General features: G+C 38.9%; 1 protein-coding gene and 1 long non-coding RNA gene across 7 annotated transcripts in view; one reads left to right on the top strand and one right to left on the bottom strand.

Moving 5' to 3' along the window:
* Positions 1–25,000, top strand: part of LOC123504597 (complexin-like) — a 792,775-nt gene that overhangs the window by 492,196 nt on the left and 275,579 nt on the right. The gene's annotated exons all lie outside the window — the stretch shown is intronic.
* The window catches only part of LOC123504599, a 234,131-nt gene continuing 211,149 nt past the window's right edge, over positions 2,019–25,000 (bottom strand). Inside the window, exon 3 of the long non-coding RNA XR_006674884.1 lies at positions 2,019–2,113. This is a non-coding gene — a long non-coding RNA (uncharacterized LOC123504599). The remainder of the gene's footprint in view (positions 2,114–25,000) is intronic.

Genomic DNA, 25,000 nt, shown 5'->3' with positions numbered 1-25,000 from the left:
CACATCTCGCAGACTGATACTCTGATGGTTCTCTCCCAGCAGCAGAGTGGTAGAGGCTAGTCACGAGTCCATACATACAGCTCAATTAACGCCAGACAGCCTGTGCCTCCGCTCCTCTGTCCCTCACACAAGCTTGCACACAGACACACACACACACACACACACACACACACACACACACACACACACACACACACACACACACACACACACACACACACACACACACACACACACACATGACCACCCAGCGAACTGATGTTTATTTGATCGTCAGCGGAAGGTGATGAAAATAGCTCTATTGCTTCCCGTGCTGTAGGTAATTGCAGTCATATGCAGGGAATCGTCAAACTATGACGAGCTTTTATTGCTTACCAAGGCCTCCATCATGCACTGGGGGAATGAAGGACTAATTGCACGGCCAGAATGACAGGGCAGAGACAGAGCGCGGATTCCAACAAGGTGCATGGGACTCCCGAACACAAAGTCAAACGATAGAAACACGCCAGCGGTGCTTCAGTGTTTTTTGAGGAAAGTGCGTTTTTCGTCGCTATTTTTAACAAAGCTAGATACTTACAGGGAGGCGAGGATAGTAATGGCACTGCGCCACACCACGGTTACTAATGAGGAGGGGCTTTTAAGTTTATTATTAAAGAAAAGTACACATATGCACGCACCTTTCATGTATCAACCCCCAACACACACACACACACACACACACACACACACACACACACACACACACACACACACACACACACACACACACACACACACACATCATCATCATCATTATTACTACACATACGTCAACAATGGTACTATCTATTACGACAATTATTATAGCCTTCCTTTCTCACAAAAAAAATAATTGTAAGAAACATAAACATTCTCTCTCTCTCTCTCTCTCTCTCTCTCTCTCTCTCTCTCTCTCTCTCTCTCTCTCTCTCTCTCTCTCAACTTTCTTCACATACCCATTCTTCTCTTCTCCTTTTTGTGCCTCTCTCTCATCTACTCTTACTCCATATATTCCAGTCCTCCCACTACATCCTGCCCCCAATTATTGCTTATCGGCTTGAGTTAAACCTTTTGGGGGGTCGGGTGGACTCCAAATCCCTGCGAGTCAACAGTGGCAGGAGGAATTTGAGGATAATTGGAGGGGAGCAGCGCCGCGGCGGGCAGGTAGTATTGGGACACCGCTGGGAACACTTGCAGGCTCCGTTAACTTCTCTGACCACTAGAGTGAGGTGTTGAAAGAATTATTGTTTATCTTCAGACAGATCTTGTTCTTTTGCAGTGTCCGAAATTGGCTTTTGTTTAAATTTAGAAGACGTTAATTTCGGACAAAGGTAAACTCGCTAATTTGCCTTTCCAAAAATGTTAAAAAAAAAAAAAAAAAAAAAAAAACTAAACTCTAAAATAGACACCAATATAGCTGAGGACATTCGGATACTCATCTTTTTAAACATTCGAAGGCAAAAAAAAAATAAAATAAAAGTTTAACAGTGAAAGAGATAAAAGCGAGAAGTTAATGGTTAAATCTTGCGTTAGTTATATTCCTCCAAATTTAAAATACGGAAATAGGACATTCTTTTATAGAAACGTAGTATATCCGTGTATTAGATACAGTATATATATATATATATATATATATATATATATATATATATATATATATATATATATATATATATATATATATGTTATATACATGGGTAGATAGATATAGATAGATAGAGATAGATATATAGACTTACACCACATATCCCACACACACAAACACAAACACACACACACACACACACACACACACACACACACACACACACACACACACACACACACACACACACACACACCAATCATTAACAATATCTTTTTACATTATGAAACCTAACATTCTTTTTTTTCAGCTCCAATTTCACACAAAACAAATACGCAATGCTTTCCATATGAATACCTCACTTAAAAGTTTCTTAAATATCGTATCACAAAACGAAATAAAATCTACTAACCTTGTCTATCTTCTCCCCCAGGTAAGGGATACGCCACCAGCTGCTGGATGGTTGTGTCGGCACACCTGCGGCCCCTCGCCTACACCACCCACCCGCACCTGCAAGACGGACCAGCAGGGATGTATTAAATATATCATGACGCTTTTTTCATTAGTCTTTTTCTTTTACAAACATTCAGGGTAACTAATTTAGCACTCACACACTTTTCTAGGTTATCCCACTAATCTTCCTTATTTGTAAAAGGTACATTTTGTTTGTACAGTACGCTAGGAGATTAAAAATGCCTTTTTAGGTAATATCAGCAACAATAATCCACCATGCTTATCTCACGCAGTCCTCGTTTCGCGTATTCCCGCTAAGTTTAGCTTTTTTACAAAAAAGAAAATATATCAATTCAACATGTAGGAATAAACGTGAAAACCTACCAAGGAACCTACCTGTTACATAAATAAATGTATAAATAATTCAATATTAATAATAATGATAATAATAATAATAATAATAATAATAATAATAATAATAATAATAATAATAATAATAATAATAATAATAATAATAATAATAATAATAATAATAATAATAATAATAATAATAATAATAATAATAATAATAATAATAATAATAATAATAATAATAATAATAATAATAATAATAATAATAATAATAATAATAATAATAATAATAATAAAAAATAATAATAATAATAATAATAATAGTAATAATAATAATAATAATAGTCATAATAATAATAATAGTAATAATAATAATAATAATAATAATGATAATAATAATAATAATAATAATAATAATAATAATAATAAATGAATAAATAAAACAAGTAGATGGGTCAGAACTGCAAATAAGCAATTAATGAGCAAATACGAATGATATGAAAACAGTATTACGTATGATATCAAAATGTAGCACAATCATAATCACAATCAATTATTCATACATATATATATATATATATATATATATATATATATATATATATATATATATATATATATATATATATATATATATATATATATATATATATATATATATATATATATATATATATATATATATATATATATATATATATATATATATATATCAGAGACCCATCTCTTTGAGCTGAACGCATAACAGAGGTGATAGGTTATGGCATGGAAACGTACATTCCTCATTCTTTCTCTCAACCTAATCCTTCTAAACCTTGGTTTAACACAGCTATACACTATAGAGAGGTTGCCCACAATAGATACTTGAGCCTTTCATCTCCTGAATCTCACGCACTTTACATTTCTACCCGGAATCATGCCAAGTCTGTTCTTCAACTTGCTAAACACTTAATTATAAATAGGAAATATCAAAATCTTTCAAACTCAAACTCCTCATGAGACATCTGGCATCTTGCCAAAAACATCTCCAATAACTTTACTTCATCTTTCCCTCCTTTATTTCATCCTGGTGGCACCATTGCCATCTGTTCTGTATCTAAAGCTGAACTATTCCCTCAAACTTTTGCTCACAACTCCACCTTGGATGATTCTGGGCTTGTCCCTCCTTCTTCTTCTCCCTCTGACTATTTTATGTCTTCAATCAAAATTCTTCGTAATGATGTTTTCCATGCCCTCGCTGGCCTAAACCCTCGGAAGGCTTATGGAACTGATGGGGTCCCTCCTATTGTTCTCAAAAACTGTGCTTCCGTGCTTGCACCTTGCCTGGCCAAACTCTTTCAACTTTGTCTATCGACTTCTACCTTTCCTTTCTGCTGGAAGTTTGCCTACATTCAGCCTGTTCCTAAAAAGGGTGACCGTTCTAATCCCTCAAACTACCGTCCTATAGCTTTAATCTCTTGCTTGTCTAAAGTTTTTAATCTATCCTGAATAGGAAGATTCTTAAACATCTGTCACTTCACAATCTTCTATCTGATCGCCAGCATGGCTTCCGTCAAGATCGCTCTACTGGTGATCTTTCTTTCCTTAATGAGTCTCTTTTAGAGATTTCGGTGAACCTTTTGCTGTCGCGTTAGACATATCAAAAGCTTTTCATAGAGTCTGGCATAAAGCTTTGATTTTCCAACTGCCCTCCTACAGTTTCTATCCTTCTCTCTGCAACTTTATCTCAAGTTACCTTTCCGACCATTCTATTGCTGTTGTGGTAGACGGCCACTGTTCTTCTCCTAAATCTATCAATGTGGTGTTCCTCAGTGTTCTGTCCTGTCACCCACTCTCTTTCTATTATTCATTAATGACCTTCTTAACCAAACTTCTTGCCCTATCCACTCCTACGCTGATGATACCACCCTACATCTTTCCACGTCCTTTCAGAGACGACCAACCCTTCAGGAAGTCAACAGATCACGCAGGGACGCCACAGAACGCCTGACTTCTGATCTTTCTAAGATTTCCGATTGGGGCAGAGAAAATCTAGTAGTTTTCAATGCCTCAAAAACTCAATTCCTCCACCTATCAACTCGACACAACCTTCCAGACAACTATCCGCTCTTCTTCAATGACATTCAACTGTCTTCCTCTTCCACATTGAATATCCTCGGTCTGTCCTTTACTCATAATCTTAAATTAACATTTCATCTCTTGCTAAAACAACTTCTATGAAGTTAAGCGTTCTGCAGCGTCTACGCCAGTTTTTCTCGCCCCTCCAACTGCTGACTGTGAAAGGGCCTTATCCACCACTGTATGGAGTGCTCTTCGCATGTTTTGGGGGGTTCCACTCACACAGTTTTATTAGATTGGGTGGGATCAAAAGCTTTTCGTCTCATCAACTCTCCTCCTCTGATTAACTGTCTTTAGCCTCTTTCTCACCACCGAAATGCTACACCTCTTTTTGTCTTTTATCGCTATTTTCATGCAAACTGTTTTACTGATCTTGCTAACTACATCTCCTCCTTCAGCGGCCTCTCTGCACAAGGCTTTCTTCTTCCTCTCATCTCTTTTCTGTTCAACCCTCAGTCCAACCCTCAAACGCAAGAGTTAACCAGTACTCAATCATTCACATATTTCACTGATAAACTCTGGAACTCCCTACCTGCTTCTGTATTTTCGTCTTCCTAGGACTTAACTTCTTGTAAGAGGGAGGTATCAAGATATTTGCTCCCTAATTTTGGCTGACCTTATCTTTTAGAGAACCAGCACTCGAGCGGGCCTTTTTTTTTTTCAACATTGTGTTGCCAGGCTGGTCTTCTCTCCTACATTAAAAAAAAAATAAATAAATAAATAAATATATATATATATATATATATATATATATATATATATATATATATATATATATATATATATATATATATATATATATATATATATATATATATATATATATATATATATATATATATATATATATAAGACAAAAATGCTACAAATAAAAAAAATTAATAGAGATAACTAACACGGCCGCTGAAGGAGACTTAGACATCGAATTCCTATATAAAGTTGATGAAAAAAACAGCACACACACACACACACACACACACACACACACACACACACACACACACACACACACACACACACACACACACACACAAACACACACATATATACTAAGGAAAAATAATATAGGTGTGTGGAACGGGGACGCCAAGGAGCGGGCCAGCCCCCTTGCTGGGCTGGGCGGTAAGGAAGCACTTAGAAGGCCCACAGCCAGACCGCTGCTACCGCTTCTCCCATTCCGGCCACTTACACCATTTTCCCTCCTCTTGCGCTGCCACATTTTGCGCGACTCATGGTAACCAGGTGGCGGTTAGACACAGGAGGTGAGAAAATGCCAAGAGTCAGGGAGAAAAGGAAAGGGGTGAGGAAGTATATAATAAAATCACTTACAAGTTCATTGCAGAGGCAAGAAGTGATATCTTCCAGAAAACTATATGGATGCAAAAATGTTGCTGGAAGCAGAGAGTGCCTTGGGACTTAGGTTGGTGGAGGTGCAGGTCGAGGCAGATAAGGGAAATGACGCGATTATGTAGGATAAACAAAGACCGAGGGAGGCGGCGCTGAAAAGACGCAGTGACTGTGGCTCCAATTTAGTGGCTGGTAACCACAGGATATCTCCTTCATTTTTTTTTTCTATTTCGGAGTTTACTACTCATTTTTAAAGATCTGGCATAGTTTAGACTTTTGCTTAAAAATACAAAGCACCCATATTTTCACATATATATATATATATATATATATATATATATATATATATATATATATATATATATATATATATATATATATATATATATATATACATATATATATGATTATATAATGGTTTTGATCCTATCTTTATAATTGAAGAGAATTTCGAGGTCATACACATATACTATTTCCTAACCAATGAGTTGCAAAATTCTACGACAATGTGCGTGTGTGTGTGTGTGTGTGTGTGTGTGTGTGTGTGTGTGTGTGTGTGTGTGTGTGTGTGTGTGTGTGTGTGTGTGTGTGTGTGTGTGTGTGTGTGTGTGTGTGTGTGTGTGTGTGTGTGTGCGTGTATGTGTGTGCAACCTTATCATTATTACTACTTAATTTAAAGTGTATTTAATTTAATCCTAATGTTGGAATTAAAGGAGATTTTTCCCCTTTTGGTTTTAGCATAAAACATATTCAAGCATTTGATTCCTGCATTCTTTTTTCAATATATACTTTCCTTCGTAGTTTCTATCTTGTTACTCTGAGTGCCACACCTCCCGCCCCTAGAGGTGTATATTTTACCTAGGCGGCTGAGGGTGAGGGGCGGGGGACAGGGCTCGGGGAAAGGCTGGCGTGCGAGGTGCCTCCTGGGGTATTGTGTTCCGCCAGTTCGGTGTGGCGGTATTGGACACTCTTTTTTGATTGGGGAAACAAGAGGTGAGAAATGGAGAAAGTTAAGGAACACGGCACACCAATCGAGCAAACGGTGGAAAAATATAAGGCGGGGAATAAAATAAGAAATAAGTTCACATTGAAGAAAAAGGCAAAAGATAAATGACTATAGACTTTCAGTTGGAGGTAAAGAAAGGTGTACTCTTTTCCGAAATATGTTTTGGATCACGTTTTATCTTTTTCTAAGTTTTAAAATATGGATTAAAAAACAATGTTCCTTAAGGCCAAGAAGACATTTCTTCTGGAATTGTAAAAGAGCCGGTAAGAAGCCACATATGAGATAGGAACTGATTCCAAAGTTCTAGAAGTTTGTTATGTCAAGTACACGTGCTCGAACATCAATTCAGTTATCCAGTGACAAAATTACAGATATATAAAGTAAAATTTATCATATTTGCAATGAAAAAAGTAACTTTCAAGTTAGTCATTTTATGCCGTATTAAGTAATGCGTATGAAATATTCTTGTCTTTTCTCAAACTTCCTATAACAAGACGTACGGAATGTATGGAAATTGTGAAACGCGTAGTGCACAAGGGAATAAACAGAACACGCACACAGGTTTGGGCTATTCTACCGGTGCCTCCCCTCATTCGGGAAGGAAAACACCTGAACCAGACATAAATAGCCGCCACAGCAGCGCACACAGATGTTCCCTTCTTCGTTTCTTCCAATACTTATAAATTCGAGCCGCGGGCGCCCGTGTTCCGGACTAAGGATAGAAAACTGTGGCGTGTCGTAAACCGTCGACTGCAATAACCCAGCTGACTGGAATCGTGGCCACTCCATAAATAACTAAGAACACCCACCAATGCATACGAATGACCCAACAAGTTAAATGGCTGTTGTTGGTTGTCGTCTTCCCTTCTCGATGAATGCTAAGAGATCCACGTACGTTCCTCTGCACACTCGGATCCAGAATCCATAAAGCTTCCCCGATCGTTCCCTTGAGTTTCATCCTCCAAAGTCTTCGTTCTTGCCAAAACGTAATGAACTTTTCTTTGGAATTTCATTGATGATTCAACTCTTGTATAGATACTTGGGTTTGTTCACACTCCTACATGATCATTTTGTGGCTCTTTTTCTTTCTAAGTTGTTGTCGTTTACGTTAAAGAAGGGGAAGAGGAAACTTTATAAGTCACTTTATTACAGTGTGGACGAGAGATGTTGCACATTGCACTCAATACACACAACACAATAGACAAACAAATAGTGGAATGTTAACTTCCACTTTTAAACCCCTGACGAAGGTTTCAACGGGACTAATAATCATGTAATATATTGCATATCAGATTTATGGGTTTTGAAATACATCCTTTCCTCCTCTCGATTTTTCCTTAGCTATATTGTGGTGGCTGTTTTAAAGTACATAGCAAGGAATATCCGTATGAATTACTTAAGTCAAGTATTGATGCAAAAGATGACTAAATTTTACATGTTTAGTAGATAAGGCGATGACTCGACCTATCCATCACTCCACCTCATCCTCCCCCGTCCTCCTCCTCGTTCTTCCCTTGATCCTCTTCACCTTCCTCCTTTAAATGCTGATGGAAGTGAAATTATGTATGATAATGATCAACTTGTCACGTCGCTTGATTACACTGTGATTATGTCATCTAGTTTGGCTTTAATGGAAAATTTACGCCCTTCACAAAATCTTCCCTGCTAGATGTGCAACATATCGTAATAGTTAACACTAAATATCATCAAAGGTATTCTGCATCTAATGTAATTTTTTTGCATCATACAGGTCTTACATAATACACGCTTTGTAAGGCTTTGGGTGAACTGTAGTGCTGGGACGAAACACTGGCTTCGTCTTGAGGAAAAGTAAAAATTGCTTCATTTTCCAGTTTGTGCTCTCTGAAATCAACAAATGAAACGTTTGAGAAATCTTCAAGTACCATATTTCTTCCCCTTGACACAGCCATGCCCATCAAAACATAAATATCCAAACGAGCAATGCCAACAAGAAATTCATTAAAAAATGATCTACTAAATGTTTAATTACTATTATTATTAAATAGGTTGCAAACAAATTTAACACAAATCTATATACCCTAGGAGTGTGGGAAATTCGTAGCATTCACGAAAAACACAAAATGTCACAAAAAAGCACAAAATGTCAACAAATGGTAGATTTTTCTCCCAACTCTACCTTCTCTGTAATACATGAGCCTTTACAAAAAGAGATATCGAGGGAGTGGCCTAGAAAACTGTGCCTCAACTTCGTACGGATTTCCCATTAGTTTTGCAGTCTTGTAAGCAGTTGGCAAAGTTAGCAATCCAAGTTTATATTTACTAAAGCCTCCATGACTTTCCTCCTGTTCCATGACAATCTTTACTTCTTTATCGTCTGGCTAGCGTGAAGAGAAAAGGCGCGCTGCCAGGAAGGCATATGTAAGGATTCAAAATAGAAAGGATGCTGAAGGCGATACAATGAAAGAGCATAAGAGTGAAGAAAGAGAGAATACGTTATGCTCATGGAAGATAATTTAAGCATGTCTAGCTGGTATAAAGAGAAACAACGCTCGGCCAGCCGGAGATATAAAGATTAGAGAAGAAAGAGAGGGAGGATGCAGAAGACAACACGAGGAGAAAATAATAGCAGAGAGAGAGAGAGAGAGAGAGAGAGAGAGAGAGAGAGAGAGAGAGAGAGAGAGAGAGAGAAGGGGGGGGGATGTAGGTGCCATAAACGCCTATGGGAGATAGATAGCATACGAACATAAGAAAATAATAAGACTGCATTGATATATACAAAAAAAAAGTTTCAAAGCCCTAAATTTCCCTCGTTATATTCCACAAATCTATTGAACCTCCTCTTGAAACGATCTAATGTTTTGAATTCATTGCATTTAGTACAGTTTGTGCCATTCAAGTGATTTTTTTTATTCTGTAACTCCTTTTTAAAAATTACATCTCATTTATTATTACCTCATAAGAACTTTATCTCGTTCCCTTATGATGTGAGCTTGGGAAGTTCAGATCAATATGTTCCCTTTATGAGATTTTAGCATTACGGTTCATGGCTTCAGTTTACAAGGTTTCTGTTTCCTATCCAATTACCTTTAAAATCCATAGAAATTCATCCAATCACCGAAATATTCTCTCTCTCTCTCTCTCTCTCTCTCTCTCTCTCTCTCTCTCTCTCTCTCTCTCTCTCTCTCATTACCGTACCTAATGTCTGTCTTCTATTTGGTCTTCCCTCGGCCATTACCCACAATTATTGAGTGATCTGCGGGAATTAGTGTAAAGGAACATAAAAAGACTTTTGTCTGCATGGTGTTGGGGAGAGGACTGGGATAAAGGGATGACGGTCAGGACACACACACACACACACACACACACACACACACACACACACACACACACACACACACACACACACACACACACACACACACACACACACCGACACGCACACACACACGAGAAAATCCTTGACTGATATTGTGAAGCGAAAAATTTTCATCTATCATGTCTTGATTAATGATGCGTTTGTGTATCTTTGGTAAATGGTTCTTGCCTTGCATGAGTACAGCGTTTCATACCACAGCATTTGAGAAATGTGCAATACTAACTTACAAAATCTTTCATACGATACACCCACAGGCTGTTTTGTCTCACTATCTCCTCTCTTCTGAGACGACAATTCCTTACCATGTTATCTTCTACCACTGATTTAATGGCTGATTTCTCCTGAACTTGCCAGTTTACAGTTTCCTTCATACTACCCTGCCGAGCAAGACTTTCTTTTCACTCCCATCTCTATGTCAGTCTTCTTAATTGAAGAGTTAACCAGTACCTTCATTCAATTTCTCTCACTGTTTAATTCCGGAACATTGTGCCTTCTGTTTTTTTTTTTTTTTTCTCTCGCTATAACTTGAACTTATACCAAAGAAACTACACGGTTCAGGAACTAAACAGATTATACTTTTTTTTCAAATTCTTATTCTCTGTGCTTTTAGTCAATTTTCCCTCCAAAATATATTTTCCAGCATTTCGGAGTTTTGCAAGTCTCCTTTTGTTGAAGTGTTGAAGTGATATATATTATATACAGCAGTAGGGTGGATACAATCTTAAAAGACAAGAGAAATTCTGTTATCATTGGTATACAATTCATTTACCTGATCCTCCACATCCCTACTCTCTCTCTCTCTCTCTCTCTCTCTCTCTCTCTCTCTCTCTCTCTCTCTCTCTCTCTCTCTCTCTCTCTCTCTCTTTCAAATTAACAGGACTCGTTTTTTTTTTTATAAGATTTCTTTGACAGTGTCTCGTCCTCCTCTTTATGACAAAAACTTCATATTTTCATAAGTCACTTGCAGCATGCGCCAACAATGCATCGTACGTTCTTCTATAATTTTCTGGATATGGATATGATAGAGCTTGCTTGTTTGCTGGCCAGAGAGCAGCGCGCGGCCTCTCCATCACCAGTAATAAAGGGGAGTGCCAGGCGCGGGGGAGCGAGGTGACACGGCTTGTGTGGGTGTCTGGTGTCCCTCCCCTCGACCATTCGGTATCCACTCTCCTCTATCAGACTGGGCCAGTGAGTGCCGCGTGTCTTTTCCCGAGCACTATGTTCCATGATACAAAACTACTTAGTCTGGTTACCTAGAAAAAAAAAATCCATGACACAGCGTATAAAGACACGCCAAAAGATAGTTCCCTATATTAAACAAATAGGTTAACTTTAAAATGATGAAATATGTTTTCTATCTATTACGAAAAAATCATTTAATAAAACGATGTATAATATTCCAGAAGTTTAAGTGACGTTCAATCCATGTTAGCCTCATTGTGTGCAGTTAACTATCTCCTTATTAAAATTTCTTATCTTTATATTTTCTAGCCGGTGAGTTTAAGGGTAAACATAATATACTTCGGGGAAATATAAAAGAAATCGCTAATGAACCATCAGTGGCTAAAAGCTTGTGACAAATTATCAATAATCCACGTCAAAAGCATTAAATTAACCCTGCCACTAATTGCAGAATTTTGCCAATAAACAATATTAGAGAACCACTTTTCAAACAACAGAGTTACAGCGCCCTCGAGACTCGCAATCTTATGAATTGAACATCCCTTCTACCCAACACAAATATTCAGACATGATGTAAGATCAGATGGAAATATAACAATATAATTTACATAAAACTAGTGCCAGAATCCGAATGCCCGTCCTCTCTCTCTCTCTCTCTCTCTCTCTCTCTCTCTCTCTCTCTCTCTCTCTCTCTCTCTCTCTCTCTCTCTCTCTCTCTCTCTCTCTCTCTCTCTCTCTCTCTCTCTCTCTCAGATCACACACACACACACACACACACACACACACACACACACACACACACACACACACACACACAAAGCAACACAAATAACACCACCATTTACAACAGGAGTAACACCAACAACAACATAAAATAGCTAGAATAAAAATAACAAGAACATACAGCAACAACAACAACACCACTACCAACAACAACAACAACAACAGTAACAGCAGCAGCAGCAGTAGTCACAGCAGCAGCGGCAGCAGCATTATCACCACTATGTACATACCAACAACAAAATACTTCCATTCTCTAATTTCACCACAACAAACACGATTCGTATTCCAATGGCACTGTACAATTATGCCACGCGTGCTCCTGAAACCATTTCCCAACATTGCGATAAGCATCATGTTCCTCTATTGCAGTAAATCGCCTGCATTAAATGAGATATCCCGATACTTTGTGTTATATAAACCATTAATAAATAAATAATAAAGAAAGATGAATAAATAGAACGTGAAAATTTGTTTTGAAATAAATACTGCACGGCATTTCATCTCACATCTTACTTGTCCTTCATTTAACAGTGAAGACATGCAGTGCACCACCAGGAGATGTTGTTCCTCATACAATATGCAGAGTAATAGTATATCTTTCTAATTCACGAACACTAACTGGCACTGCTCTTCTCCTTTACCCCCGCAAAACACGCACTTAGAGGCATACACACGCACACACACACACACACACACACACACACACACACACACACACACACACACACACACACACACACACACACACACACACACACACACACACACACACACACACACACACACACACACACACACACTTCACTACATGGGCACATATATCCAACCACTTCAACACTCAATCATCATCTCCAATAAACAAACTTGAGATTTTTCTTGCCACTTGATATGAAAGATAGAAAAATGAAACATAAAACGCGAAACACGAGTAGGCGACCCAAGACAAGCGAGACACACACAACATAGCATAAGACAACAGTGATCACTTTCAGGTAGCGGCGACGAACCCTCTTAGTAATATGGTGCAGCAGAGTAATTAACCACAAAGGGTCATCAAAGGATCTTAGCAAGACGGACTACACAGCACAATGAGAAATCTTAATGATGTGTCTTTATGGACGACAAACCAACCCTTGCCATAGCTACATCTAACGAAGAGCCGAGGGAGACTAGAGACAAGGCCTGATGTCGCTGTACGGGGCCAAGATCATGTCCTCAAAGTAGTTTTTAACTCAGTGACAAGGAGGACAGGAGAGGGTGCAGGTTACGCGGCCCCTCGCATGCAACTGTGAAATGGAGGATGAGTGAGGGTTGCAGCGACTGAGAGGGCGAGGGAAGAACTGAAGCTGTGAGCGTTGGGAGAAAGACCACGACAAACAGGTGATGCGTGCAAGGGGAGACTGAAATGAGAAACTCGTCAGGAAAGAAGAGAAAAATAAAGGCGATAGTGTAACACGAAAAATAAGCAAAGCAAAGAGGAACGTGAAAGGACAGACAATGGTAAAATGGACATAGAGGTAAAAAAAAAAAAAAAAAAATATATATATATATATATATATATATATATATATATATATATATATATATATATATATATATATAAAATTTTGAGTGTGTGTGTGTGTGTGTGTGTGTGTGTGTGTGTGTGTGTGTGTGTGTGTGTGTGTGTGTGTGTGTGTGTGTGTGTGTGTGTGTGTGTGTGTGTGTGTGTGTGTGTGTGAAAAAAACACAAGCTATATAAATGCCCACGGAAATATATGTGTCTGCGAGAAAGAATACTGCGTTAAGATGCGCTAGTTGAGGATTTAGGAGAATGGTGGAGAAGGAGGCAATCAGTGGGCTAGGAGGGGCTTATCCTCCCGAGGGCTGTTAAAGACCGCTGTGTATCCTTCCGATGAATGCCTGCCTCGGGGTAAGGAGGGAGGGAGGAAGGGGGGAATTTAAGTGGTGCGGGGACTGTACATTACGCTAGATAACTGACACAGCACCACCAGGTTACCAAGGCCCCGCTTTGTTCTCTCTCACTATCACTGCTTTCCAAAGGCTCCAGTTGAAGAGACTCGTGTTCTTAAGAGTATTTTTATGGTTCTGGTGATGGATTGGCAAGATTTCTGGTTTACTAAAAGGATAAACTATCTAGAAAACTCGGCAATTTGTCTCTGTGGCCTTGAAAAATAGTCGTAGTGAGAGGGGAAGGCGTTCTTGAATATGGGCGCGAGTGTATATGAGCAACGACACACACACACACACACACACACACACACACACACACACACACACACACACACACACACACACACACGAGAAAAAAAGCTGGGCAGAATATTTTTGGATGATGGCCATATAGGTTTTTCAACTTGTTCCGTGGCCTCTCAAGGGGATGGGGTGAAGTATGCTAGAAACGAGTTCACCATTCCCCCTCACGTCTATACATTTTCCTTAAATAACCCCATTTCTCCTCCTGCGTTCCCTCTTCTCTCTATTTCCTTGTCCTTATAGAAATACTCCCAAGGCGCCATTGATGTTATCCTTTACAGTATTGCTCCTCGGCTTCACGACGGTCAGACCTCTCTTGTCCGTGCCAACTCCAGCGCTCACACGGCCATTTCTTATGCCATCTCCACTTGCCGCACACCCTCATTTCCACGCCCATCACCAGCCACAAAGCTCAGCGCGTCTTGTGCCAGAACCCTAAACTCGTCAGCCACATATTGTCCAGCTGGGTTCCAGGGTATTCCACAAATATATGGTGGCTCTTATCATGCCTCCACAGCCTGACCATATTGCTTCCAGCTCGAAGGCTTTGGATAGCTTTAGGAAAATAGCTGGAAAATTCGTTCAAGGCGTGTAATCCGAGGTATGTCTTGGATCGAACGTCGAAAGAACAAATACCTAAGAACCTCCATTGAATAAAATCCTGAACACCCTTCGCTAAATAAATATCATAAAATTTAGACAATACTGAAGGAACAGGACTGAACTGTTACATATTTATAAACAAAAGAAGCATATTGTAAAGCTCCTCCCTTCCAGCTATTCACAATCAAAAAATTTCAAATACTGCATCTCGAAAATCTCTTGTATATATATTTTTTCTCGCGAGCGGGAAGGAAAAATTCATGTCATCTTTGGCTTTCATTCGTTGAGTCTTACACATAAAATATCATAATAAATACAAACAGCAAAATTCTATAAAACTTAAAGCTTCTGGAAAAGAGACACATAAACAGGACATTCCAGCAAAAGTAATTTCAGAAAGCAAGTCGAATAGCCACAGAGGCGAATGGTTACTCTTAACTTCATCCGCTGTGAAGCCACAACACAATGGCGCTGGCCGAGAGAGAGACTGGTGAAGCACGAGGCAATCTGAATGAGGCTGAGCAAACACGAATGAAGCATACATGAATCACGCATCTCAATAGCCTTATGGAACAGCGCCTATGAGAACAAAGGTGCTGTGAGGTGTGAGGACTTCCAACATCGCAATACGCAGTCATACCATTTGCTACTGCTGTACTGAGATGGACAGGGGGAGCAGGTTAAAGACGAGCCTCAGCATGGAAAGGTTGGTATGTGTTGGCGCGCCTGCCTGGCTGTCTGGCAGTGGCGCCGCGTTGGGGAGTCGGTCCGGTGTTTGTCGAGGCGCTTAAGCAAACATTGTCTCGGTTGGGCACGATGTTCCCTGTGTCTCCCAGCTCCTGTCTTCACCGTTTGTACATACAACAGTGCAAAGGGTTTTCTTTTTTTTCCTTCGTTTTCTATTCGTCTGTCTGTTTCTGAGAATTAGTAGTCTACATCTCTCTCTCTCTCTCTCTCTCTCTCTCTCTCTCTCTCTCTCTCTCTGCTCATGCGCCAACCTAGAATATACTAATGTATTTGCTTCTCTAAATAAAAATCATTCTTGCTTATACTCTTTCAAACTAGCGAGAAAATTTTCGTGTATTCTTTCCGTCGACTTTTGTGTGAGGGCGCAGAAAGGAAGAGAATTTTTGAACTGGCCTTTTAATATTTATAGAAACATTTTACAGAAAAAGAGTGTAATCAGTTTTCAACATTGCGAACGTGCTTCCGTTACTTCCATGTTATCCAATATCCTATCGTTGGTTGGCCTCTTTTTAAGGCAGGGCTACGTTTTTCCTTTTATTTTATCCAGCTTTATACAGGTGAGAATCGTATAGACTCGAAAAGCCCATTTCAGAATACCCTTGTCTCAATGTTTTCACTACCACTACTCACTCACTGGCTCTTCTATTTGACATGAAAATTGCCCTTCTCTCTCTCTCCCTCCCTTCCTCTCTTTTCCTACATTATTTTGACTTGCAGTAAAAGTAACGTTGGTCTGCGTAAAAGTCTACACTAATATTGGATTCCCCCTTTACACCTCCGTTCCCTTCCTTTCCCCTCCTTTCCCTATTGTTCCCTTGTTCTGTCTCGGGCCCATATCCCGTGACTCATTAGCAACACTCGCCAGTAACCGGATACACGTGAGAACTGATATTTTGGAGCAATAATTCCCTTCGTTTTCAAGGTCTCGCTTTTCATCTGATGTTTCATTCCCAGCCCAATTATATCCACCGGTTCCCTTTCCTTTGTCTTCTCTCTCTCTCTCTCTCTCTCTCTCTCTCTCTCTCTCTCTCTCTCTCTCTCTCTCTCTCTCTCTCTGGCTTATTTTCAAGTGAGCAGGAAATGGAATAGTTCGTACATACATGTGAAAATATTACCTGAAAAGTTAAACCTACAATAATTATTTCACAAAGCAGAGAATTATTAGTGATGTTTTCTTTTGTGCTGATGTGAATCGTATCTCGCAAGGATGCAAGTGATGGCTAAAAGTCTCGCTACCCAGCAGTAAGTATTCTTAGTGTATTCTATTTCTTAGCCGGGCAGTGTAGTAAATTCATGGGGAAATATACATGAGGAGAATTATCATTGCATCCGTGTGTGTCTTGGGGGTACGAACCATTGATAGACTTACCGATTTTTCGTTTCTCGAGGACAGCGTTACAAATCTCTGGGTGTAGGAAACTCGCAGTGATATGAATATTCATATTTCAGAATGTAGGAACGTGAGGGAAACTCGCCCAACAACCTAAGAGTCGTGTTGTTTGTTGTGTTTTTAGCGCTTCCGCCGTTAGCGTTGTTGTTTTCACCATCACTTCTGCATACGTCAACATTTCAACGTACCATCAGTGTTTTAGGCGCCATCTCGTTCTGATCCTTTGTATTTTGTTTCCCGGCATTCCATCAGGTAAATGGATAGCAGCTCGCAAAGAGAGAGCAGCCGTGAAATCGTAATACCAGTAGCTGGAGGTGGAATCCAGTGGAGCGATGGAGTATGACCTTTCACACGTAATGAACGGCCCCACAACACAAGACGCACGTCGAGGTCCGGCGCGGAGGTTGTGGTATACAAAAATATCAAACAATCATGATGCATTTGTTACAGTTTCTTGTAAAGCGTTGTGTCACGGTTCTAAGGATTCATCACCAGCTGCTACTGTCATTCTCTCCTATGACAAAAGTTTGATAATTCCAATGTATATATACTTTTTTTTGTCTGATCTATGAAAGTCGTGGTAAAATCAATTTGTTGTTGTGTCAGTTTCCTCTGTTACATCGCGGTCTTTCAATGCCGACAGCTAGTTGTAGACACTTTTAGATTCATAGTTTGTTCACATTCTCGTCACACCGAACAGGATGCGCGAGATGGAGCTCTAATATGTTTCCTCATGACAGATTGCAAAATTACTGGGCCAAATTGATGGAAATTAACAGTCTAATATATCAAATTATATAATTTAGCGAATAACATGCGCCACTTGCAGGCGTGCAGTTTCGGAACACAGCTATCGCTTCATGCACAAGCAGGCATCCACTCACTGTTACAATCAACATGACACTATTGTGTTTATTCCATCTATTTCTGTGTGTCTGAAAATTTCTACTTTCAGGAGAGAGAGAGAGAGAGAGAGAGAGAGAGAGAGAGAGAGAGAGAGAGAGAGAGAGAGAGAGAGAGAGAGAGAGAGAGAGAGAGAGAGAGAGAGAGAGAGAGAGAGAGAGAGAGAGAGAGAGAGAGAGAGAGAGAGAGAGAGAGAGAGAGAGAGAGAGAGAGAGAGAGAGATGGATGGATGATTAAACAAATATACCTATTGGCAGTTTGGGGAAATGAGGAGAAACCAGCAATATCTTTGTGTTGAGGCTGAAAATGTTCACTCAGCCTCCTTGCAAGCCATCTAGCAGGCGCATGTGGCATCCCGAGAGAGAGTGTTACGGGCGGCGAGGTGCTGAAACAAGTCTTACTCAGCGCTGGCTCCCTCCTGTGGCTTCCACTTTACGAGCTATAACAATTGTTTTTCACGTCGAGAGGGAAGTTGTCGCCGGCTGGTGACTGGCTCAGCCGTGCGACAGTGCGACCGTGAGCTGATAAATCTCCATGATGAAAAACGGTTATGTTACACAACTCGTACACGTGTGGAGAACAGGAATAAATGTACGTTACAAAACGACAAAAAATAAAAGCAATAGGCTACAGTTTCGTAAAGTCTTGAACTGTAGTTTAGGTGTTGAAGAAAGATCCACCCTGGAACAACAGAAAAATATGGTAAAGAAAAGCACATAAATTAAAATAATGACGATTGCAAATCTGAGGAATTTCTTTAAGGAAAAAAAGATGCCTACTTTGAATTTCACGCTGCAGTTGCTGGAGTTAATTGTTTAGGGATTCTCGTTCAAGTGTTGTGTGAGGAATGGAATGTAGCGTTACTGGATCAACGGATGGCTTACATGAACAAGATATTTGGGTTGATCTTGTTGTTGGTGGGTTGTGCGGACCTGCTGTGGTGTTAGGATGACTATGTGTGGGTTAGGCAATCCCACATTTTATTACCTAGACAAGGGGAACAGAGATGTCACCAGGTTGGGCAATAATGAACATGTCAGGAATAGGGCACAGCAAGACATCCGTGTAAACTATTTGTAAGCGCCATCAGAGAAATTACGAAGAGTCTCTGAATTACTTTCGTCACAATCTCTTATAATGACTACAGTTGTACAATGCTGCGTTATTACTGTGTTCTCTTCTTCATTCTTTCACACTATATGATTGGTTGTATATATATATTGTATACGATATTTCTGTGGGAGGCAGTATACACAGTGTTCATTTTACGACCATTAGTAAGTATTGTGAAAATGAATGGAATAAACAATAAAATCAGAACTGATGCCAAAAGTAGAACGCATACCCTGAAACTATCCCCTTCAATGCTATCAATTTATAAATAGGTATGTTACGTTCGAAGATTTTGTACACAGACTGCCACGTACAAGCCTACTGTCTCCACACACTTTCTCTTTACTGTTATCAAGAACTACATGATATCACTAAAATAACTCAATAATTCAAGCCTAAGTGTTGACGTACTGTATCGTATCCAATAAGGGTATTACTGACTTTGTTTTCTATCTTCATTAAAAGCCAAAAGCCATGATGTATAAACCCATAAGAATGACCACAACGAATAATGAGAAAACTAAACGAGAGCCTCGCTAGCTATCTCCAGTTCTGTGATAAAAACCTGTTTAGTCAGAGCGTGCGATATCTGATCCATCTAACGGTTAACACTATCAAAATTACAAACTCTTATTGGATTTCCGAACCTCAACGACCCTTAAAGCACAGGAGAAGCTCAGCAGCGGCACGCGGCAATGAATGGCAGCTCGTTTGCAGTATTTCCCATTGTTGTTTCGCGTCAAGGGAAGTATAGTGAAGAGTATTGAACCATGAAGCGTCCAAATACTGCTGCTACTTTATCCCTAAGCCACGGAACTTGAAGATGAAGAGAGAGAGAGAGAGAGAGAGAGAGAGAGAGAGAGAGAGAGAGAGAGAGAGAGAGAGAGAGAGAGAGAGAGAGAATTTGAACGATAGAATAAAAGAAAAAAAGCCCTTGTTTTTGGTCTATTCGACGTTTTGAAGAGAAAGATTGGTGCCATTTTCCAGGAGTGCAGCAAAGCGGGGCTGATCTGTGCCACTCGAGTGAGAGGTCGTCACCTTAAAGCTGAGACGCCCCACTTCCCCTCTATTCCAGGGCTGAGGCTTGAGGGAGACACCTGGTGGAGGACAGGTGTGACGGCCCTCCAGGTGATCGCTCCACGTTGGTATCCACTTAACACACTCTCTCTCTCTCTCTCTCTCTCTCTCTCTCTCTCTCTCTCTCTCTCTCTCTCTATATATATATATATATATATATATATATATATATATATATATATATATATATATATATATATATATATATATATATATATATATATATATATATATATATATATATATATATATATATATATATATATATATATATATATATATATATATATATATACACACACACACACACAAACAAACACACACACACACACACACACACACACACACACACACACACACACACACACACACACACACACACACACACACACACATTTACGGTCAAGGGGCTTTCATCTGCTCTTTTACGAGGCTTAATATGTCGGGTGCTGAAGGGCCTGACTCATTATTTGCTATGGACAGGACGATAAGCCAATCAAACAAAATTTAATAACGACACTTATGATTCTTCCTGAAAAGGTTATTTTTGAATGAGACTCGAACATGGAAGATGAAACATTAAGTACAAAACTTTTTTAAATAAGTGGTGTAAAATATCATAGTTTTACAACTGTAAATTCGTTTTACAGATTCATTTAAAATTTCAAGTATAAGTCACTTATAATATAGCATACCACTCAAATAACAAGCGCCATAGCACAACACAGGATGACAATTTAGAAATGCACAGCCATTGTCTTAAGTTCACTCGTATTACCATTATCCATTCATCACAATAGTCTTTATCATTTCCCTAGATTCTCAGTCCTGTGAGCTTCTGAAATTAATATTCATATTTTGCGGGAGAGATATCACCAGATCAAAGGATTTTAGATAGAAGGAAAACATAAAACAAAGTTACAGTAATAGGATGAATATGGCAGGTTACTCGACTTCAAAACACGACCTCACATCAAGACATTAGTGCTTTTAACAAAAATTTAATTACTAGTTGAAATATCATTGAGGTTAAGACGCTAAACCTGCGAAGGAGGTGCGGCCTGCCAAGATCATGTGTATAAAAGAAACAAATACAAGTTCGCAAGCTGAGAAGGCACACTGACTCATAGGAGCAATAAAATCAGACCATTGCAACACACCTGTTGCTGGAACTGAGCATAAACACCACGCCTCTTTTGTCCAGAGTAATTTTTCGACGCATAATTCCAGCCAAGAGGTCAATACTTTTGCACAAGTACGCAAAATTAATTATATCAACTACGGATTCTCTTAAAGCTGAAACCAATCAATACATATGATTTTCATACTTAATAGAATTTTGACTTGTTCGTCTAAACAAAGAAGAAATAATAGCGGAGGAAAAGGTAGCAAGCCTTATAGTTTGGTGATGAAAAATATTAATTCCAATCTTGAGATAATTCTTTTTAATGAAGAATGAAATAAAGATAACGCTTTGGTTCATAAAAATGGTCTGCCGCAAGTGTAGTGTGCAATACTGAATATATAACTGAAGAATGTTAGAGTCGTTTAATCTTTTTGTTTAGTAAATAAAACAAATAAAAAATAACATATTGTCATGAACACTTAAAAGGCTAATAAATTGCGTCTGTGGTTTATAGAAAAGATGGTGAGTATGGCTGGTAAGTCTAGGATTTCCGACAAGAAAATTCTTGATTCTTTCTCTTAACTTTAACTAATCAATAGATAAGGTGTCGTCAGTTTTAAACAAGATAAGAAAATAGCATTCGCCAGAAATTTAGGAAAATGAGACGACAAAACTGGTTATTTCAAGGAGCATAAAAAGTTTCTAATCCCCAGTATTTTTGGGGCTATGCATAATGTAAACTTCTCTATATTAACGCTAATGGCATGAGGCTCCATTTTCTTAGTCAAAAAATGTCACGATGCCTTCCTTTTTATATTGGCATTTAGGAATCAATATTCAGAGACAAACGATGCAAGCGAGTGGATATAGAGCAGCAAACACCAAATAATAGAGACGGGTGTGTGGTGGTGAATGGGCGTCACTACTACCACCACCACTACTAACACGTCGACTACCAGCCTCCTCACAGATGTCTTCAGCCAGCCTCGCAAATTCGCCTTAGCCTCTTGTCTCCGTGAGGCCCTTGTTCCATAAGGACTGAGTCCCATTGTTTGTGCTCTCTCTCTCTCTCTCTCTCTCTCTCTCTCTCTCTCTCTCTCTCTCTCTCTCTCTCTCTCTCTCTCTCTCTATATATATATATATATATATATATATATATATATATATATATATATATATATATATATATATATATATATATATACCTTTCCATCTTTTCTGTGTGTGTGTGTGCGTGGGTGGGTGTGTACTACCACAACACCTATCAACACAACCACTACTATTACAATTACTACTTCTGCCACCACTAACACTGCTACCTCTAATAATTATCATCATAATGATAACAATGAGAATAATGATAATAATAATAATAATAATAATAATAATAATAATAATAATAATAATAATAATAATAATAATAATAATAATAATAATAATAATAATAATAATAGTAATAACAATAATAATAATAATAACAACAATAATAATAATAATAATAATAATAATAATAATAATAATAATAATAATAATAATAATAATAATAATAATAATAATAAGAAGAAGAAGAAGAAGAAGAAGAAGAAGAAAAAGAAGAAGAATTATCATTATCATTATTATTGTAGTAGTAGTAGTAGTAGTAGTAGTAGTAGTAGTAGTAGTAGTAGTAGTAGTAGTAGTAGTAGTAGTAGTAGTAGTAGTAGTAGTAGCAATAACACCGTTACAACAATAAAAGCTGCAACAGCAGCAACAAGCATAATAGCAAAAACAAATACATTACTGAAATGTTAAACTTAACATTTAACAACTACTACATTTTTTACCTCACGTCACTCAAAGTCTTTTCCAAATGCACGAAATTTACGTGCAGCATTTACTCCGTCGCTTTGTTCTGCTACATCATTCTATTTTCCTTTGTTTGCATCCTCTCCATAATTCCCTTTGGCATAGCAGCTTCAAAAACATAAACACTGGCACCGCGTCGCTTCCTGCAGTGTCACGCCCTTCCTGCCATCATTTTTATTTCTCCTCCTCTCCCTTTTGTTTCCTCTGTGACGGTCTCTTCGCCCCCTCCCGTTCTTTCCACCTTTGTGTATCCCCTGCGTGTCTGTCCGCTTTGCCATTGTCCATAAAGCAAGTGTTGCAGCACAAGTCTTATGCCAACACGCTTAACCCTCGACTCCGATGTTATTTTTACCTGAATTTTATTTATTTTTTTTAATCTCCAGATGTAAGCAAAGGATTTCTCACTCTCTCTCTCTCTCTCTCTCTCTCTCTCTCTCTCTCTCTCTCTCTCTCCAAGAAAAGTATATATATATATATATATATATATATATATATATATATATATATATATATATATATATATATATATATATATATATATTTCCTTTTTCTTTCTTTTGTTTTTTTCCTCTTATCTTTCATGACCTGTTTTTGTTTGTTTTTTCCTCTCCTGAAATGAACTCCGTCCTTGTGTGTGTTTTTATTTCGTCTTTTCTGTTTCATTTTGTGTTGCGTCGTCAAGACATGTCTTTGTGTTTACCACGTCTTGTTTTCTTCGCTGTGAGTTGACGATTTCTACTCTCCCTCGCTTTCTACATACACTCGCATCCTTTGTCCTTGGCGAGTGGCGCTCCTCCTCTCCACATACTCCTCGGTAATCTTACGGAAGCCGGGTTATAGTCCTCGGTTTCCTTCTTTCATATGCTCTCTCTCTCTCTCTCTCTCTCTCTCTCTCTCTCTCTCTCTCTCTCTCTCTCTCTCTCTCTCTCTCTCTCTCTCTCACTCTACTATCTTTCCTTCTCTTTATTTCTCTTTACAGCATCATCCTTTCACTCTCCCCGCATTATGCTCTGGTCCCTCTCACTGTCCTTGGATTCAATTACCAATAGTGTGGATACTTACATGCAATAACACGATCATTACACGCCTCTTTCTTTATCGTCCCCATAGCTGTTTGCAATTCTACTCCTTACCCTTCAAGACAAGAAACGGTGTATTTTGGAGAGAGAGAGAGAGAGAGAGAGAGAGAGAGAGAGAGAGAGAGAGAGAGAGAGAGAGAGAGAGAGAGAGAGAAAGCATGGCGCACACATCATCTATAACTTACATTAACAAACATGAGCAGGACGTGAAATAGTGGGATGGGAGGCACATAAGGAAGTCACGCCCTCTCAATCACTCAACGGCAAAACAGGACGTGAATACTTAACACGGAGTCACTGCCTTTTTATCAACAATTCTTACTTTCTCTGCTTCCCTTGCTGGTCCACTGCCAGCCTCGGAAAACAGATTGTTGAGCTTACTTTCCTTCAAGACTGAGGGGAATGCAAATGTACGGTGCAGATGGAGAGAGAAGAGAGATAAAAAACACTAAGCAACACGTTCCCTGGGGCTGGCACAGTGACTAAGGCTTCATGGGTAGCAGGGATGCACTGAAGGGGAACTAAGGCTCGTGTCAGACAGGTGTTGCTTGTATACTGCCACGAGGACTTGTCTGAACAACTTGTGATGCCTGATATGCTCTCTTTCCAGCACTCTGGTGATGTTCCTGATGTCACTGGTCTGCTTACTTGTGATGTTGC

The sequence above is a fragment of the Portunus trituberculatus genome, chromosome 16 (assembly GCF_017591435.1).
Source record: "Portunus trituberculatus isolate SZX2019 chromosome 16, ASM1759143v1, whole genome shotgun sequence".
Classification (NCBI taxonomy): domain Eukaryota; kingdom Metazoa; phylum Arthropoda; class Malacostraca; order Decapoda; family Portunidae; genus Portunus; species Portunus trituberculatus.
Note: the sequence above shows the minus strand (reverse complement) of the source record. Positions and strands in the feature narration are given on the sequence as shown.